This window comes from Siniperca chuatsi, linkage group LG23, assembly GCF_020085105.1.
Source record: "Siniperca chuatsi isolate FFG_IHB_CAS linkage group LG23, ASM2008510v1, whole genome shotgun sequence".
Lineage (NCBI taxonomy): Eukaryota > Metazoa > Chordata > Actinopteri > Centrarchiformes > Sinipercidae > Siniperca > Siniperca chuatsi.
Genome location: NC_058064.1, coordinates 10,162,501 through 10,184,553, shown reverse-complemented (window position 1 = coordinate 10,184,553; position 22,053 = coordinate 10,162,501). Strand labels below are relative to the sequence as shown.

The 22,053-nt window shown below is 41.0% G+C and overlaps 1 protein-coding gene across 5 annotated transcripts in view; it reads right to left on the bottom strand.

Annotated features, from left to right (window-relative positions):
* Positions 1 to 22,053, bottom strand: part of plxna4 (plexin A4) — a 240,005-nt gene that overhangs the window by 111,102 nt on the left and 106,850 nt on the right. The window lies entirely within an intron of this gene.

Here is a 22,053-nt window from a genome sequence, read left to right as displayed (position 1 = left end):
CCTCTTTCACTGTCTCATTAGAGCTGTTGCAGGGTCTTAGAGGCGACAGGTGGAGATCTCCTGACAGACCTCATTTAGTGCAGACAAATACCTGGCCTGGCTGAGAAAAACCCATACACACATTTCTCTTTCAAACCAATTATTTCCTCTACTGTTTTTCCTTTCTTACCCCGTTATTCTACAGTGATAAGAGCTGCTGTTCCCGCCACTGCTGCTGCAGCTACTGGCTGGGCCTCAAGGACCCCACAGAGGCAACGGTATCATTTCAGCTCACATCACCACCTGTGTCTCTATTAGTGGTGCAACCCGGTCGCAGTGCTACAGACTGGTGTGCACCCCATTATATTTTGTGACCAGAGGCCACTGTGTGAGAGCTAAAAGGCTATGGGAACCATTAATGAAGTCAACATGCTCCCCGGAGTAGTGAGGGCACCAAATCAGCCTATTGTGTCGAATCAAGACTTGGCCTTTCATGTGACACAGCAGTGCACAAACTCAGAGCTATGGATTCCATTCATTTGGAGGAGTGCAGCTGGTAAAGTGTTTCAGCAGGTTGAATAATATAAATACAGCCCACTGAGTATAATCACACTGAGATTATACTCAGGGGGCTGTATTTTGTGTGTGTGCATGTGTGTACTTGACAGAGAAGGAATGGTTGTAGGCAGGTGTCCACACCTGTGAGAACTGTAGCACCCAGGAAGCTGGACATATGGCAGAGCAAGTGGCGGCTAGCTTTGAAGTTAGAGAAGAGGAAAAAGAGGAGAAGGTTGAGGAGGAAAAGATGGAAAGAAATATCTTCTTCCACCACTTTGTCTGCCTGTAAATTAAATAGTTTCCACTTAAAGATCAATTTATTGTGACAGTTTGCTATTTAAAAATAGCATAAAGTAATAAATATCACACTGACTTAAAGTTAAATGAAAATAGGGTTCTTGCTATCACTATAAATATTAATATATAATGTTTTCTTGCATTAGTGACCACCAATTAGAATTACTGTGTATCCACCTCTATATTTATCGCAACATTGCTCCCTCATTTCTCTGCCTCCTTTCTTCCCACAATGACTGGCATGCAGCCTTCGGATAGAGGAACTTTCCAGCCAAAATCTCTGCCCAAAGTGTAGAGAGCATATGTACATGGAAGCTTGATTGGGAAGTCGGTTAGGTCCAGGCTGAAGAATGAAAACGCAAAAGACCATAATGTTCCACATGTATACATGTAACAATGGAAGGACAACACTGCCCATTCTTCCACTGAGTCACATAAGTAAACTTAATGCTACTTTTATTAGTTGACACAATCCTGCTTCCTTAACTGTCAATCACCCATTTATCCAACCGTTGAGGATAATGAGTAGAGGATCTGTTCGTCTTAAGAACAAAGGAGACTGAGAATCACTGACCTAAGATAACATAAGGTCATGATTAATTGGACAAAAAAAAAACAATGTTAGGAAAACCTTAGATCAACCTTACATAGAAAAGGTATCTAGCTCTCCTCAGAAACTTCATTATGTAAACCATCTAGTCTGGTGACAGACTTTGATCAACATTCAAAGTATCATCCCACAAACACCCCCACTGTGACCTTTATCCATCTCCATGTAAGGTTGTGTTACACAACACATAACAGGGGTGCATTCTTTCATCTTAACGGGGCAAACTCAATAGGCTTTCCTTGATTGGACCATACTCTGCTTCTATAAATGTCAATCAGCAACCTATCCAGTCATGGTGGTGGAGATGGGCCAGGCCCCCAAAGAGATGTCTAGGTCTGATAATGACCTACTGACAGGCTCAGATCAACTCTAGCCAAGGTGAAGGGATGACTTTGACAACTTCTCGTCCCTTTTTTCCAGACTATGCTTTATTTTACTGGCTATCTATTTATTTCTTTTACTGCTTATCAGTCTGTCCTCTTCTCTCTGGTCAATACTAATTTTCAGTTTGTTTACCTGGGCAAACAGAGCAGTTCATTGACTTCAAGGGTGTGATTGGTTTCCTGGGAGATAAGCACAAATACATAAATACACAAAGAGACACACGTATAAGAAAGAGTTCAGCCACAAATGTGGAAAAGAAAGTGTAGTAAAGAGTAAGACATAAGGGGAGAAGGCAGTGTGTGTGTGTGTGTGTGTGTGTGTGTGTGTGTGTGTGTGTGTGTGTGTGTGTGTATCCAGGTGTGTGAATAATAGATGGGGAGCTGAGAGCCAGACGCTGTCTGAGAGCAGACATCACCCTGGATCCCGTTACCACACACTGCCATCAGAATAACTCTGGAGACACAAACACACACACACATGCACGCGCACCATGCCCCAAGTTCAAGCATTAATACACATACACAGGGCTATATATGTGCACAGTCCTGTGCACACACAATCACATTTACACAGTGACCTTTCTGCTCCCCTGTGCTCCGTTTCTCAACGCAACATCTCTGTCCTGTGTCTTTCCTCAGGTGTACACACAGAATTGGGTAATATGATCTTACAATGGGGATTTTAACTCTTTTTTAAAGGTGAAGTTGATGAAGTACACATTTATCCAGCAATTTTCCTGAATGTGGTGGTATAATATTCTACTGGTGTCAGCCTCTATGGTAAAGACAGACTAGATTCAGTACAGAGTGGTACACACACACACACACACACACACACACACACACACACACACACACACACACACACACACATCACTGACTACAGCTGAAGATCACAAATACTCATGAATTCATGAATTACCAATGGCCTTACCTTTTGGACTTGTGCGGATTTGCATGTGTGTGTGTGTGTGTGTGCGCACCAGCATGTATATGGGGAGAATTCATTGCATATCCTTCAGTTTTATGTTGTGGTGATTTATGAGGTACCTACCAAAGTTTCTAATTAAATAGGGAAGCACCTCACAACCAATTCCTCAGAGATAAGCAGGTGTGAATTTCTGTGTTCCCTCTTTATTGTCTGTGCAAGAGTGTATGTGTGCATGTACTATGTGTGTGTGTGTGTGTCTGTGTGTATATTCCCTTGTTTTCAGCCCCAAGGGCGCTTCCTTTTTTCTCATCTCTCCTCTTTGCCTTTATTCCTTTATTAAACAGACTGGCACACTCCCTCTATTACCTGTTTTCCCACTGAAGTGAAAAATTGCATTGCTGGCATAGCAGGGGACAGAGAGAGGGAGACAAAGAGACGGGCAGAGAGTGAGAAAATGAAAAACAAGGAGAGTGAGGAGGACAGGGAGAGCAAGGAATAACACTGCAGTAAACCCTCAAGGCATGTGCGATAATAATGGAAATCACTGGTGAGACTGAGAAAGAGCAAGAAGACTAAAGGCTAATGTCTACTGAAAATGGTCTGGATGCATTCCATGAAGGTTGTGTGTGTTGGAACAAATTGAGAAACTGGTTGATATAATGGTTTCAATGTCCACCAGCCACAGGAGCCTTGTGTGAGCAAACATTCCTTGTTGCTATTTTTGCCACATCATTAACGTCATACATTTAGCCTAGTATATTTATGGTAAATCTGTATACATGATTGACATATGGGATTGGAAACTACAGTATCAACTATCTGATCTAAAGGAGCTTGTGAATTGGACTCAAGAATGCAAAAACAAGAAAGAAAAAAACACACTATATCCAATATTGAGTAATATATTTTTTTGACTTAACCATCACACAAGAAAAGGTAACAGTCTTGAACAAATCACATTTGTAGCCACAGGTGGTGCATGATTTCTTCTGTCATCTGAGTTGTTGCCATGATATTACCGCTCAAGCTAATCATTTTTGCAGGGGACATTCGCCATAAGAGAGCGCTCAAAAAAAGAGCAAGGTGAGAAGGAAGAGAATCAGATCAGACCAGTTCCCTTAATTTACTTCTATTTTCTTTTCTCTTCTCCCTGTCTTATTTTAACTCCAGACATCCACCAGAGGCAAACACATTAATCACAACAAGTGCATTTTTACGTCTCCCTGTATGCGATGCAATATCTCACCCTGAGTTAGGCTACGGCCCTACTTAAACTTTTATAAAGCAACTGGGTTTTTGGGGCTTGTCAGAAATAAAAATCACTATGTATTAGTCTGAGTGACACTGATTACCAGGTGGTATGGCAATTCCTTGAAATTTTGTTAAGAAGAATTAAATAAGTCAAGAAAACGATTCCCAACCTGGTCATGTACTCATTCAGTAAAACCCTGCTCTCTATGTTATTTTCAAACACATTCTTTCTCTTATACCAATGAAGACATCACAAGTATAAGCCGTCCTTTCACTGACTCCATGGGAGGTTTTTCTAAAATTTGTGCTTCTTTATCAAGGGAGCACATTAGAGTTTCACGCCCATGCATTATGCGGTAGCACAAAAGCAATGTATTGTGCATGATAATGGAGGCTTCACAGTGGGAGTCAAATAACTTCACCCCATAAATAAATGAGTGTGTTGTTTCAGGATGATTGGTTATCTAATCACAATGACGAGGGAACAAATAAAAGGAGCATGCAAACATGTTTGAATAGAAACGGTACCCTTACAACTATGTTTGGATGTGTAAGCATGTAGATGTGTACTGTAATTACATAGACTCAAAACATGGAAATAAACATATTAGCTACTGTAGTGTAAAACATAATGAACATACACACTTGGTGGAATGTCATGCAATCAAGACACTGCAGAAAATTTAATTCTGGGTCGATATTAATGCTAATGTGTCAAAGCACAGACTCATAACTTGAATATGGTTCTCTATTTTTCTCTTCAGACAGTTGATTTTAAGTATGTGTGGAGAAACTGGCTTTGCTGATATGACAGTCTAAGGGCATCAAATAACCACAGTCATTCTCTGTCTTACTTATAACTCCCACTCTGCCTTGTCTCCTCTCCACTCTGTCTTTCTTTACCATCTCCTCGCCTCCTCTCTGTCCTCCATCTCTTATTATCTACATTAATTTCTTCACTGTCTACCTATTCTGTCCTTTTATGCTGTGACACGTTAAAGCATGATAAGCAAACAGGCAAACCAAGTGTCCCTGTTGGAGCAGAGCAAGCCTGAATGACAGAGAGAAAAAAGAGACAAAGAGGAGAGATTGAGAGGAACTGAGACAGATCACCTGCAGAACGTTCCTATAGTGATGGGTGTAAGCTGCACTAAAACTTGAAGACAGATAAAAGTTAATTCTTTCTCAGGGAGAGACAGAGAGTCTAAGAGGATATTTGGTGAATGGAGCCTGTCAGCTCACGTTGTGCAGAAATCCTCTTATACCTCAAAATTTCAATTAGGTGGGGATGCGTTTTGCTGTGGTGCGCTTCTCTCATTCTGCGCAAGAAGTACCAGAGGTGCATGAGGTGGGATTTGTCACAGCAACGACAGGCCTGCTCCACCTACATTATGATTCAAAGAACACACACACAAACACACACAAAAAGAAAGCTCCCCCTTCCACCTGCCAAAGCCATTTCGAGTGACAACAGTGGTATACTTGATGCTACTTCAGTGTTCAGTGAGCAGTGTGGCAATTGAGTTTGTTCCACCAAAGAGGATCAGAAATTTAAACTCTACAGGTTTGTGTTGGGCTGCTGTCATCTGTATGACAGCTACAATTACACTATATGTCTACCTCTCCAAATGACACTGACTTACAGTAATTACAATGCCAAATGTAGCAGCCCATTTTCATGGTTTGATTTCATCTTAATTCCCACCTTAGTGTCTCGCTTTCATTTTCTGTTTGTCACCATCTCCCTAACTATCATATATGATAGCAAAAGAACCAAAATATCCAACTTAAATTCTGAAATTGTATTTATGTGTTAATATCAACTAAGTAAAGTGAGTGTTAAAAATGTAACTAGCTATTCTTACAAAGGTTTTATAAAAGGAGTCTAGAGGCTCAAGAGAACTGAGATCTAAGTGTATTGTTTAATTTGATGAATTAACTCTTAAAGGATAATTCCAGTTTATTACAACTTGGGTCTTAGTTTTGTAGTTTTGCCCATTTCTATTGGTTGTGATAACGTTGAACTCAAAGAATCTGCTAATATCTGGAAACATGGAGACATTGCTTCAATGAAGTCAGGCGGGGCGAGAAACATGACCAGTCAGAAAATCATAGTTTAACAAGACAATAAGCCACCTAAAATGTATAATATAACAATCCAATAGACAGGGAAACTACAACTACAGCAAGTACTGTACGTTAGGTCAAAGTTGAAACACAAAGTGGCCCAGACCTCAGCAATTAACTTGGTGTATATAGGAATGACAGGTGGAATGAAACTGTGAAAATAAGACCAAAGTTGCAATAAACCGGAATTATTCTTTAAGGCAAAGCCAAATATCTTTTCATGGCTGTCTGACAATACAAAATAACCTACTCACTTGTACCAACATGACGCTTATATTCCCCTTCTAACTTCTCCCTTCTCCAATCTATCGCACTTCCACCCAAGTTTTGCTGTTTTCTCCTCTTACTCTCCCATCTCTCTCCTCCAAGCATTTTACCCATTTTGCTATCCATTTCCTCAGTCTTCTTTACAAACTATCCTTCTCTTGTTACCTCTGTGTCCCTTCTCTTCACAAATCTTCTCTCACTCACTCTTTTACCCTCTCTTTCTCTGCCCATCTATTCCTTCTGCTCCTTTCTTTCCCAAAACTCTATCCTGTCATTCTCTTCCTCTCACCTTTCCCCCCCTTGCTCTATTCCCAGCTTCCCAGCTGGCTTTCATCTTCCCCAGGTTAGATTACTGTAAAGCACTGCCTGTCTGCCAGCATTCCTGAAAGCTTTTCATCTCTGCTCCAATTCATCTGGGGAGACAGAGAGAGTGAGGGAGTGTGGGAGAAAGGGGGAAGGGAAGAGAGAGAGAGAGAGAGAGAGAGAGAGAGAGAGAGGGGGGAATGTAGAGGATGCTAGTTGAGAGAGAGAGGGAGAGAGAGAGAGAGAGAGAGAGAGAGAGAGAGAGACAGAGACAGAGAAAGAGAGGGCTGTGTTGTGCTGCAATTATGGATTTCAGAGCCTTCCGTGGTTAACCTGCACTGCACATTGCATTGGCTGATGGGACATTTTTCGCTGGTCTCTTGGATGTCTGTGAAACACCCACTCAGAGCTGAGAGCACACCTCATTGGGGACAGACAAATATGCGCACACATACACGCACTCGCTGGCTGAAGCAACACACAAACGGGAACACTATACACACAAACAACATACACAACGTCATTAGTGTCATAAGAAAACACAACAAAATGCATAACAGAGTGAAAATAAAAACAAGTAAATTGTTCAAAAGATGAAAGAAAGAAGGGAGGAAACTGTTAAAAAACAAACAAAAAATATATATACTCTAAGATAGACACACTTTCCCACTAAGCAGATCAACAAATCTACAGTCTACCAAATAAATTCTTGTTATGTTTATTGTATTAGATTTTTATGTTCAAACTGCTCTGGCAGCAAGATAATGCTGGAGATGTGTTTATGGTGTAATTCAGTCCGATAGGCACCACTCATCTCCACACAGCTTCTGAAATTTACTCAGCCTTGAGAGAAAGAATGCATGAGATGTAACTGTACCAGGAAATGTGCCTAAGTGTGTGTGTGTGTGTGTGTGTGTGTGTGTGTGTGTGTGTGTGTGTGTGTGTCTGCCCACATACATGCATTCACAGCTTCAAAACAGCAGTACAGGTTTAATTACAGAAGGCCCTCCAGCTGTTTATCACTCTGCTTCAGCATGTGTGGGTGTGTATTTGTGTGTTTTTGTTGCTGTGGAAATGGGGGGACTGTGTCAGTGGGTGAGTATCCAGTGTAGCTACACTAGAGTGCAACATTTATGTCCTACATAACATTATTTTTGAGATTAATTGATTAATGGTTTATTCTATAAAATATCAGTGAAAAATGCCCATCACAAGTCCTGTGAACCCAAGCTGACATTCTCAAACAGCTTTTTCTATCTAACAGTGCAAAACCCAAAGATATTCACTTCATAATGATAGAAAACAAAGATGTGTAGTATGTGAAAGCACTTCTACTATGCCTTCTACCTAACTTTTAACCTAACATTCTCCTTCAGACACACAGTCACATCCAAATCTCATTGTACCAGGTCTATCCTCTATGATGGGGCTGTGTGACGATATGGTGCTATGAACTAGTGGGGGCATCCCTGCATTTGATATTTATGGACCTGCCAGTCTTCCGGCCATACTCACAACTCCCACGCCCTTTAATCTTACTGCTGTCATCTACTGTCACTGCCTTATGACTATGGCCTTGGCTTACTGCCAGCCAACACACAGGCAGAGAGAGAGACAGTGTGTGTGTGTGTGTGTGCACTTGAGAGTGTGAATGTCAGACTGTTGAAATACAACACCATTGTATAGTACAGTAGAGTACAGTATGTCAGTCAAATGTAGGCCAGAAGTGACAGGCAAAAAAAAATAAGCTGTGTTTGTATACAGACAGCAAACAAAAAAACACATGCCAAATAACAGTCTTCGCTCCCAGTCCAATCCCTGTATGTTAGACGCAACATATTAATTTGGCAAAAAAACAGGGAGATAAGAAAAAAAGATGAGAGAAAAAACAAATGAGGGGTGGGGAGGAGAACAAAACTGTCCTCTAAGCAGTGCTTTTACACTCACAAACTGTATTAACTTGGCAATTTCTGAAAACTTTTGACTCTTTGGCAGAAACTACCACCCCCACACAGAAAAATGGAAATTACACATAATGAATACTTTAACATGTATGTCATGATAATTATTATAATCAAAGCTAACAGTATGTGGTGCTTATTGCCCTGAATCATCTACAGTTTTCTCAATAGGCACTCAGAGTCTGTTTGGTTGCTGTCCACATCCTCTGTGTGTGGATTCAGAAATCACTTGAGGCAGATGAGCAGGCTCAATGAATGACTGAATGAATGATCAACAGTCAAATGCAAATGAGGCAAATGGCCTCCTACAGCATTTGAAAAAGATGGCAGCATCCTGCATGCACAGAGGCCGTTTATACCTGAAATTAACATAACAACTTGAGTGATCTGATCACAGGTGGACAGCTCTAAGTTCATCAGTTCAGACCTGGCATTAGAATGGGTCTCCACTGTGGTCGGAGCTCACTTCCTCGCTCTATATACAAATAAACACGTACATCATTGCAGCTAGCGGTTATTTTAGCAACAAGGAAAGTTATCTGTCCATCGGGAAACTCTGTAAATCACAGAGTTGAGGCAGAGCAGCCGGAGGACATCAAACAGCGTGTTTCGTGTGTATTCCATCCGCAACAATTTTTTTTATCTGTTGTTGTGGCTTTGCTTGTTGTTTCACACTTTACTTTCGCTCACGCAGAGGACATCAGAAGAGTAGGGTTTCCTTTAATGTGGCCCTGGACACCTTCGCGTACACACTACTAAAAAAATGTGGTCATATGAGGGCGGCCTAGACCACCTCCGATTGTGGTCTGAGCGATCGGATCTCGGATCGGATGTGTCCTCAACGCATCTTGGGTGCATTCACACCTGTACTTAGAGCTCTCCACTTGTGATCGGATCACCGAAGACACATGTTAATACCAGATGTCAACAGCCTCACACACAGGTACAACACACACACACACACACACACACAGAGAGAGAGAGAGACAAGAGCTGAGCCATACCCTGTTATGATAAGCATTTATAACTAAACCCTTCCACAAAACAGCTAATTCGTCCGGCTCTGTGGGAAGCTCATTGATACTGAGGAGCTGATGTGAAATTGCTGTGATCAGCCAAGAAAGTAATTATAAAATGAAACATCAACAATAATGTGCAAAGTTGGAAAGCAGCACTCTCAATTGCCAATAATATAGCATATATATAACATAAAGAATTCACACAAGCTTTTTCTATTGCTTGTGCATCATTTCAGGAGCTTTGCAGCTATGGGTAAATGTCAAGTATGTATATATGTATAAGTATATATATGAAGAATTGTCTCAAGCAGAGAGTAAGAGCTACCAGGACACAGAGTTAATGGTAAATCTCCCTAAACTCTGTATACTCCTTTAGGCTACTACATGCATAAATTATATTTATTTTATTCACATGGTCTAAAGTGACTGCTTTTTGTTTCATTATTTGATGGGAATGCTTGAGTAACTGCACAAATCTAAGACTAACATATGCATAAAATAACACTGCTGCTGTCCACTGCCAAACACATTAATATAATACAAACAGACCATCATCAGGGTCTCCTTCTCAGAGTAGCAGCCGCACAGCTAAATGTTCCTCCCTTCCTCCAGCCTCCAGAGTGGGTTAATTGCACAGTCTGGAGGAGAGTGCTGCCTCAGTGCTTTAACTTTGGACACAGACAGATGGGTTCGCTCATCCTTTTACTGTCTTTCTCTCTCTGTCTCTCTCTCTCTCTGGGATGAAAGCTGAGCATCGTTATCTGTCGGGAAGTCTTCAGGTAGACCCGCTGAGTAAGCACATTGACCAACCTCATCCATTTTCTCTCTACGTCTTTCCCATTGTTCTGGGTGTGTAGAGTTACGGGAATTAATGCTGCCTAAATGGTAAAACCAGTACATGTAACACTTATTGTGTATTCAATCAATTGCTGCATTATTAAGTTGCTGGCACTGTGGTGTTTAAAGCGCAATCAATAAATGCAATTAATACCACAAAATATATACTGCAGCATTTTTTGCTGGCTGTCACTATGTAGTAATAGTAAAAGGGATTATTGTTGTCACTACTCAGCTAGTCTGTGTAACGTCAGTCTTCGGGGAAATTAACAACATTTCCCAGTTTTCCCCCTGCTTTGCAAGCCCTGCAACTTACATACTGATCGACTGAATGACTGATGCAGTGTGGACTTGGCTGCACTGGCCTTGGAGCCAAGTTTCACTTTTGGGGAAAAAACCCCGTCAAATATCCAAAAGTATTTACTGGTATGCTGAAAAGGTCCTGAAATATAGTTTTCGCAATATTTATCATTGTTGTTAACCTCTTTAGTAAATTAAATAAATTAACATGATGTGTTTTCCTGTGATTGACATTTCACTCAGTAATATGAATCTACCCAGCTGGTATTCCAATAAACATTGATACTGTATGATAAGAGGCAGCTGACAAAATTATTTACCCTATTATGGTTACATCACAGAGGTTTATGCTATTGTTGATGTCAAAAATCAAATTATTGTAGAAACCTTTTAGCATACAATACTGTTGAACTATCAGTACTTAATAGAACATTTCTCTACTGATGTTAAACAGCACAAGACACAATTTGATGTTTACAAATCTAGGATCACACTCTGTTGGACAGCTGTGTATCACTAAAGCACCAACACACTCAAAATCCCCCTCCCCCCAAACCCATTTCCCTCACCCCTAGCCCCTAAACTGTCCCATTTGAGCCATTTCCATCTCCCAGGGGCTATGTATTTTAGCAAGCCCGGTCTCAGGCCAGGAGATGAGGACGCTAGGTCTGGTAGAAGGATTAGCTCTCCTATCCTCCTCTAGCTCTTTACCATTTTAATGAGGCAGGGCCAGAGGGTCTTTCTTCTGCCCCAGCCAACTGTGTCATAGTCTGGGCCTGGGGACAGAGTACGTCTGCAGGGGTTCAGGGATGGTTCTAATACAGCACAGCCATTGTACGGGGAAATGGAGTGAGATATGGCACTGATGAGAGGGGAATGAGGAGAGGTGTGTGTATGAGAGAGAAACAGAGACGTAAGTATGTGGGTGTCGTACATGAGTGTGTACGCACAAACCTCTGTGTGTGTCTTCTCCCAGAATAAAAGAGTAATTTAGGTCTTTCTATGGGCCTACCTCCAAAGCTCCCCTGGTATGCACCCCGATAACACAGAGAGGGCACATGTGGATTAACTCTCTATTGAAGGAACTGTAATTACCTGCTGATATGAATATTATTATTACTACTGGGTAAAAACCTGACAATTTTCCTTTCAAAACTTCACAAAACTAGCCAAGTGAATTGTAAGGGTTAACTAAGCAGGGGAAAGAAATTGGGTGGTAATGCTTGCAACATCACTTTCACAAAAGACAATGAACATCAGGCGAAGTCAATGAAATGGCAACAGTCTGGGACTGTATTTTCTTGGGATTAAACAAATACATATGCTTTATTTCTCTTTAAATTACAGATACCGTCTATGCATTGTGTAGTGAATGCATTCAACCAACTGTAAAATAAAAGTTGTTGACAGAAACGAGTAGATGATTCATGGCACTGCAATCAACAGGACATGTGTGTGCCACTGTATTCAATTTTAGTAAATTGGCTCTGACACACACTTCCAAAGCCACCTGGGGTTATGCAATGCAGATGTCTACTAGATGCTTTAAAGGACGACAAAGCTACTGCCACTGGAGTGAGAGAATGGACAAAAAGCCACTGGGCTGCTACAGGGCTTGACAGGGATGAACAGTGGGAAAGGCAAAGGGGCTGAGGGCTCTAGTGGTGTGTGTAAAGATAAAAGGTGTGTCTGTGTCTCTAGCGTGCACATGGATGTGCATGTACTTGTCTGTACTTCCATGGGAGCAAGCATCCAATGACACCTCAAAGAAATTTAGACTGAAACAATTTTTCAGACTCAACAAAACCCCACGGCAAAACAAAACTGCAACCACAGCAGGGGGTCTGAGTGAGTCCTCTCTATTTGACAAAAGGCCTGTCAATCATCACAGGGGTTCAGAAGGGTGGTCAAAACTCAAATAAGGGCACAAAGGCTCTTTGGGATTCCACACTCATGCCCACATACAAACACACACACACACACACTGAAAGAATGCATGGCTAATCAACCTTTGAGGAAAAAAAACACAAATAACCTTGAACTGATGTTCTGTGTGTGTCAGTGGTAAAGGATTTCATAAAAAGAAGGAACTAGACCAGCCAAAGAATGCTACTGATGTGAATGCGTACAGCCATGGCTATTGAATTGATTATAATGAAGGAGCCCATGAAGAGGAGTCATTGATACAGGCTGAAGTCCACTTCACGGTGGTTTTGGCATTGAGAGGGTGAGACTGAGAACCATTTCACAGCCAAAGACACTTGGCCTTGGGGCAGAAATGCCTATGGAGTAGGGCTAGGCTCAATGCTATGACCTAAGGGTTTCAAGGGGCATAGAACACAATCATTACTGTCACTAGAGTTTGACAATGACTTAGGCTTTGTCTATCTGTCTCAATCTTTCTCACGCATATATTGAATGACCTCAGACACAAGTGGCAAGCACCCATGCTAGTCAACCAAGCCTCTCTTTAGTCATATCCCGAACCTATGAAAAAGCCAAAGACACCAATCCCTTTTTTCTACAATTCTGTCCTCTTTTTTCATATGCACTCTTATTTAATTCCTCTTACCTTGGTCCCAATAACCTCCACTACTAATGTCTCTCTTTACCTCTCCCCACTTCCACTACTTCTTACTTCACACTCTCCACTTTTGTCTACTATCCTCTGCCAGACCTACACCTCTATTCTGTTCACCTTTATTCTCCCTTCTCTCCTCAACAAGGCACTTTCCTCTGTGCTCAGGCCCTATAGTCCCAGGGCAGGCTAAATCACAGCCAGCCACAGGCGCTAAATAAGAACAAACGCCTCTGCTTTACCTGGACAGCCTCCCTGAGGGGACACTCAGAGACTAGAAGACAGCTAGCATTCTCTCAATTTCTCTCTGTATACCCCCTCCCCAGCTCCCCTCACTCTCTGCACCATGCGTAATTGAAAAACATAAGGCCCAAAGGCCTTTACTTTCTCAACTAAAGAAATAGGGCAAAGGCCTCATAGGGAGAGGAAGACAAAGGGAGGGTGTGGGGGAGACAGAGAAAGTGCAATGTCGAGGAGTGGGAGAAGTGATTTAATTGGACAATAAGGCAGTCACTAAGGCTGGCATGTACCTGGGTACTGGATGCACTCAGTGGAGGACAGTTTTTAAGAGGGTGGAGGGCAGTAGGTGAGAAAAAAAAATCGAAAGAGCTGGAGGAAAAACCTATGAATATATCATTTTAAAAATCTGAGGAGCATAACGTTGCATAGCATAGTGCAAATTTCTAATTTTCCTGAAGCTCTATGACCCCACTTTGTGAACGTACAGAGTCAAATGAAACAGGAGAATATGGAGAAAGTTTCTGTTAAGTTTTGAGATCAGTCAGAGTCTTAGATGTCATGCAAACATATATATGTTGCAAGCCACAGCTCCTACTGGGAATACAGCATCAAGTGACTTACAAAGTTATAGGCTGTGACATGCATGATGTTACTTCATGAGATTTATCTATCCCACTTGATGTCCAACTATGTCTGATACAAAAAGCTAGAAGACACTCCGCATGTATAGAGAATTAAAGAGAACATGTGCAGGGGGCGACTTGGTGAATCCTACATCCTGCTAAATTGTTTGATTTCAAACAGCAGGTGCGTATTAATCCCTCTACTGATTGGACACAAGCTCTCTCATCACTATATCAACACACACGCCACACACACAAAATAACCAAAGGAAAATTCCCCTCATCTCTACTACAGTATGCACAGAGGGACATACACAATATGCTGTACACACACAACCAACAAAAGCACAACTTTTAGTCAATAGTCAAATCAACATCAGTTGAGTCACAAATGTCCAACATGTTTGTCTTAAGCAACCACTCTGAGGCTCACATGTGCACGTGCATACATATGATGCCAGTGAGTGACTAATTATGAATTTCTTCTTTGTGTATTAGTGTGTGTCACTGCTACGGTCTGACTGCTTTGCATTCTCATCTCTCCCTCTCACGTGGTGCACACAGATGAAAGCAGGACTTGTGTGTAATTAATTGGATATGTTTGTAATTAGGGGGCGAGAGAGGGAGAGAGGCGTGCAAGCCTCCTTTTGTTTTGTCTGTTGTGCCTAACAACAGCACAGGAAAATAAAAACTGATTACACAGAACACTAATTACCATGGAATTATGCCCCTCACTTCACAAGGTTAATTCTTATTCTTAGTGTATGTGTGTTTGTGCGTACACTCATACGCATGCATGCAGACGCATGCAATTTGTCTGCCTTCCCTCTACATGGATATGGACAGACACTTCGGTGTTACACTCAGTATGTTATTGACCATTAGCCTGATCACAGAGAAGCATAAACTTGGGATGGAAGGTAATGAAATATTTGCTTAACAAGAAAGCGACTTGCTTGTTTGTTGGTGAAACACAGTGTGACATGTGCTGTCAGGAACAAAATGGATACAGCTGAAGAATTGCTTTTAGACAGGACACTCACTAATGAGCTCCGAGGTCCATGGGCTCCAACACTAACTTTTCAAAGTTACTCTCAACTTTGTTTGATCTTGTTAGAACTCAAATATTTATGGTGTATTTCAAAATATCTGACAGCCAGAATATTTTACCTTTCCAACAGTAATAGACACTGCACAATGGATGGAATATCCTGCATAAGCAGAAATAAATAACTATGATTAAAAGTGAAAAAACATTGAGAGAGTATAGGAAAGGAGAAACATCATGGTACAAGAAGTTACTGTAGTTGGGAGCCCAAAGAGCAAGGAGAAAGATAGTGGTCTTAAATGCTGGTCAGTCTTAACACCTGCACTTAATATGTGTTTTGTTATAATTTTAAAGACTTTAACATCTGAAGAGAAAAAACATCTTCCAGATAAAAACACCACCAAATTTAAAATTAAAGTGTGTCTTGTATCAGGTGAGGGACAAACACTTCTCTTATTGGACTTTTATTTCCAGCTAAAGACATTTCTTCAGAATGGTGCAGTGAATGAGCAAGGGACCATGAAGTCAAGATCTATTCATAAACAAGGCCAGGCAGCTATTCAAAAAGGTTCAATAAAGTGCTCAAATCATACTCATGTTGGTCTCAAAAGTCAAGTTCAGCCGCTGAATAAGCACAGCATTGCTTTCACTGTGCCAGCTTTCCTGTTATCTTTGCCTTTTGCTAAGCAGGGAGAGTTGGTAATGAGTTGGTTGGTTGTTTGGATTGTTCTGTTTATGTCCTCTGTGTGCATGTGTGTATATGTATATATCAAAGTATACATTCCTGCAAACACGTGTGCACACACATCACTTCCAACTGTGCCTAAAATGCCACCTGATTAACGGCCCTATTTTTTTGCTTGGTGGCGTTAATGAGCTTATCCTCCGGCAGCTTTTATACAAACAACAACCAACACCAAGTGACTAACTATAAAACATTTTTTAGGCTTTTAGGTCTGAACTTCTATTGGCAGGGGGCAATAAAGAGGTCTATATACACACACAGACATGTGCACCATGATATCAAACTGTTCTTTGCAAGAGTCAACACATTATATGATAACTAAAATCTGAAGTCTGTAACTTTCTGCACATTCAAACTACAGCAGAGACGATGGACCATCTGGTGTCACAATTGTTAAGTAGTTTCACCTCATTGAAGGTGATAAGCAGTACACCAAAAAGTTAATATGAACACAAATATATGTACTGTGGTGATTGAGTTAGATGATATTGGCATTAGCAGTCAAAAGCACCACTCACCAGAAATCTGGAAGCAGCTTATGCTCCTTATAAAAAGGCTTAAAGGTTCTGTATATGAGATTCTGAACATTAATATAGCAGCAAACTTTTGCTATGTCCAGCCTCTCTGTGTTTTGTTTATACAGCCGCACCGGCTGTGTGTGCGTGTGAGTCCCTCCATGTGAAACAGGAGAGCAATATAAAGGCTAGTTCTTTTGTCATCGTACGCGGTGAATTAAGGATTTATTTTGACCAAACCAGAGTTGGTGATTGTTGGAACAGTGGAAAGACAAAGACAAACAAAGATGGTTTGGTGAGATTTATTTAGTTGCTGTCCAGTTTGAATGAAGTGTGTCTTACAACGATCTGCAATGTAAAATTACTGTTTGTCTCAATGGAGTCTGGTGGGCCGAGAGCCCATCTGTTTTGGTCTGAGATGCTGGTGCTCTAGTGCGTCATTTAGTGGCAGTGGATGTCGCTTAATGCTCCTTTAAATCCAAGTCAACCATTAACATTTTTCCTTATACTTAATACGTCTTTTTCTCTGTATGCTCCTCCTAATTCCTTTGCTTTATGCATGTCAAACTAAACAGTGAAGCCTCAACAACCAAGCCAAGCAGGTAGATGATAGCATGTGCTCTCTGAAAGCAAACATCTCTCTTGAATCTATTTTTCCACTGAGGTGGACCTGAGGGGGGACACCCTCTTCCCTGTAGATTACGGAAATGGAAGAGCGGATCCCTCTAGACCTTTCTTTCTCTCTCTGCGTCTTCCTACATCTCTCTGTTGCATGGTTCTGCTCGCCCCCCGTGTTACCATGGCAACAAGGACTGGTGCGGAATGGCGAGGACTACGGATGGAGAAAGGAGAGGAAGAAAGGGAAGGAAGAGTCCACCTGCAGTCCCCTAGCAGCAGCAGAAACCCTGAGGGAAGTAGGAGAGACGAAGAGACAAGAGTTCATCCCCAACTTCCTTTCTCACACAAACGTATTCGTCCTTCAGCATCAACATTGACTTGTCCTTCTGTCTCTTCCTCTTACCTCCTCCTCTGTTCCTTTATCCTGCCCTCCTCTTCTTTATTTTTCCACTACTCTTTCTTCCCTGCAGTCATTGTCCTTCCAACCTTTTCTTCCTCTTTTTTTCCTTTTCTCCTCTTCCTCTTTGCGCCTGTCCCTTCCCTCCTCTCCCCCTCCATCCCCCGGAATGAATTAGTAATGACAGTAGTTTGGTCCACAGTGGTGAAGGAGAATTGTAATTATAAAAACGTCACTTCTGGTTATGCCAAGAGAATGAGAGAGGAGCCATTACTGTCTGTGACATCTGTACTTTGCTGGAGAGATGAACTTTCTTTCATCTCTCCAGCAAAGTACTCAAGTACAAAATATGCTTCATTTTATTTACAGTGTCATATCAGTCTTATATGTAACTGGACAGCTTAAACCGAAAGACAAAACCTTTTATTCCATGTTGTCTCAGTGAATTTCTTTTTATCGACGTATGACTGTCACAATGTGTCTGAGAGAAATGTGGTTTTGAAATGTCACCTTATGACATTATGTGGCAGACATAATATTGACTGCTGGACCTCTCATGCCTCAGTTTATTCTCACCCAGCACCTTAATTATTTATTGGAATATTCATAACATTTTTACATGCTTCTATTTTTCCGGTCTACTGCTTTTTTCAAGCACAATTGAGATACAATATGTGGCATTTAGTATAGTACGTGCACTGGAAATGGATGGTGTTCTCCTAGAAGAGGTGCTCATGAATGATAGTAGGCTAGGTGATTGTCTAACAAAAATGAGTAACATGTTCTGGATGTTTTGGCCTGCCCTCAAGAGTTCTACAACCCAGATAGTTATTTTTAATCAATCTCATGATGATAGTGGGTTTAACAAGACATTTCTCTTGTACTAGCACAATCATGCGTGAAGATAGAACTCACAAAGAGCGGTGTCAGGTGCAGTGCATAAGAACACTGCCCTTCAATCACAAACATGATCCTGAATACCTATTAGCTCCGGAGCTGCTGCTGTGCTGCTGACCATCTGGTTTGACCAAGAAAAAAGCTAATTCCTTATTAATCAATGATATAATGCATAATCATCAGAATCATATCAAAAAGTTAAGTACGTTTCTTTGTTTCTTACACTCTCACTTATACTTGCAATATACCAAAAACATTGTTTCATGCTTTGAAAGTGATACAACATGCAGCCTTATTCCCACTGTATTGTTATGATACGAAAAGCTTGTGTGGCTTTAGAAGCAGTGGGGAGTAATAAAGTCTATCTATATCTTGTCCGGTTAGAGTCACAAGTAAAGGCAGATCTGTGACAGCTTGTTACTGATGTAACAATCTCACCCGAGCAGGGCCAGGGTGCCGAGACTCCCATCAGACTGATAAAGATGTTCATAAAAGGATTTATATTGGCTGTCACAGAGTGTATAGATTCTTATCAGGCACATATAGATGCAACATCCATGCACATGTACAACACACAGATACAGATGGAGAGACAGACATTACACATACACACACACACACACACACACACACACACAGCTCCTGCACCATTCATCACCACACTGACTGTGATCTGAGTGATCTCACCAGCTGATTCTGGTTCAGATTTGAGGTATTGGATGACAAGAGGAAATCACATAGAACCTAGATATGATCAGATTCAGGGACGTCCTCTAATGCCTTGCACCGAAACACAACTGGATCACTTTTTGACACATAACACAGGCAGCCTGCTTATCCCTTCATTACTGCAGCTCACATTCCCTTTGAAAGACAACATAACCCAATTACCAGCATCCTGTTTTGACAATACATGGGTGTGTGACAGTGTGTGTGTTTTTGTATCTTGATATTTTAGATAGGTATTATTACACAGGGATCCTACTGATGGTCACGTGTCTATATCCTGCCGTACAACATATCTTGGTTCTTTATCCCTATAGCTTTAAAAATATTTAGACCGTCTAATACTGTCTGATATCACATTTAATAAAAACCTGTCATCAAGCATGGATTTGTATTTTTAGAGAAACATAAATATATATAACATATTCTGGCAATCAGTGTATTGCAGAGATGGAACCTGATTTGATAGACCCTTAGCCATTCTCACTTGTTGCTCTCTTTGCAGTTACATTTGCTGTCACACAATTCAATGGTGATCTAACATGGTGTTGACACCAGCATTGCCATGTCTGCTGTCAGTGTGCTGATATGGGGCAAAGACACCATGCCGAACCTATTAGCAATTGACAAAGTAGGATTATAGTAAATCACATGGTTGATCATCATAAATTGCATTTTAGTCAAAACTTAGACTTAGGCATTTCTTTGCACAACTTAGATCATGGAAAGGTTGAATAAAGACAATTCAGTCAGAGTTTTATACCTATTAAAAGGCAGAGAGGAAAGAGGAGGTACAGAGACTGAGACAGGGTGGTGAGGCTGGAGGACTTTCAGAACCACTGAAATACTAAACTCCATCACTGTCCTAGTCACTGTTAAGCAAGTTAATTTGAATAAATGCACTGCGCTGGAGAAGCTTTTTCATGACTGATGTTGCATTCGTGTAAACATAAAAAAGAGCTGGCAAGGAAAGCTAGAGGCAGAGATAGAGGGATGAAAAGGTGTTATGGCGCAAGACCCATTCATTAAGAGAATCCATTAGTGTATAAACGAACAGTGGAAAAAATACAAACAGGAAAGACTAATTACGATGTACTGACTTGATACAGCATGTGGGTTTGCATGTCTGTGTCTGTCAAGTGTTTATGTGTAGATTACTGTGTGTGTGCACCCACTGCCATGTGTGTTTCAGAGGCTTACAAAAGTCACAGACACGACATTGCTGAGTGTTATCAGGCCTCTCTCAAGGTTGACATGCACTACTTTAATTAACACACACTGCCAGAGGGAGGCTCCACTGATACAACAGCAACACACCCAAATTCTCTATCAATGTTCCTACAACATTGCTGCAGGCCGGTAGTATTTATGTTGTTCCCACTGAGATGCACCAGCAATAAATAAAATTGCACTTCATGTGGAGGCACGCTGATATGAGAATTTAGAAACCAGGTTGAACATAAATAGCTACACGGATCATGAAGAGAGAATGTCAGTGTATAATCCTTTCAACATACTGAGGAACTGTTTAAAACAGTGATACTTTGTCAAGGTCAAGCTGTTATTGTGAGACAAACATAGTATGTATGTATATACAATTTCTTGTTGTTTGAAATTTCAAAGCGTAAAATAATTTAATTCTGATCTGTTACAGCCAAATGGTTGCTTTTGAAAATAGGTGTTTTCTGTGTGTGTGTGTGTAGAGTGTGCCCACTGATGTCTGAAACATGTCCTTGAGCAAAGCAGTGCGTAAAGAACAGAAGATAAGACCTGTTTGTGCACGCATACCTACAGAATTCATTTTCCACATAGTAATGTATAGACACAGCCAAATATGGTTGATTATTGATACGCTCCTTTGATTATTCACCGTGCGACAAAGTACAGTCACACAGAACCATGCACACACAGGACACCAGCACAGCCCTGATCACAATTACTGACCTGCTGTGTTCCTATCACATAAACACACCAGTGCACAACCAAACACATTCTTTGTGATCTGAATCAAGTAAACACACCTGAGGGTGAACACAGAAATACAAAGACACCAAAAGATTTAATCTCAGAAGAATACACACACAAAAATATCCATATGCAAGCAGATACACATGCATATTTACATAGACATCCACATCTATATTGCAACAGAGACCCCCTTTTTTGGTATACTCTAGCTCTCACTCCATTAACTCTCTCAAGTCTCTCATCCTACAGGAATAACCTCCACTTGTCTTTGTATATTTTTGTCCTCAGATACAAAGGCACATGAAATAGCATAGTAAACATACTGCAGAATGTAAACATCTATAAATATAGATTCATAGCATTTAAAAGTGATGCTTTATACACAATTGTCTAATACAAAACCAAATCCCTCCTCAGTTAATCTCCATTTAAAGTTTGCCTCTGACCCAATGCTGCCTCTCTCTTCTTTCTCCCACTCTCCCCATCAAAACCTTTTCTCCCTGATGGCTTCGCTCTGTTGTGCTCCCCGACATGCAAGTGGAAGAAGAGAAAAGCAGTAAAACATAAAGAGAGCGAAGAAAAAAAAGAAAATAGAAAGACAATGCCAAAGAGGGAGCTCCTTCAGCACTAGAGAGTTCAGAGAAATAGTAGAGGAGAAGAAAAGGAAGAAAGGAAGAGAAAACAGAAGAGCAGAGGGCAGGCTGTCAAAAGCACAACCTACAACAAATGTACAAACAACACTTATGATACAACTAACCTACGACAAAAAATCTAGTGTACTTCAATATCACTGAGCCAAATAATTAACCTACTGGAAAACTCTATCAAAATCATTTGTTCATGTAACAGGCATGTCATTAAAGCATGCTGAGTTG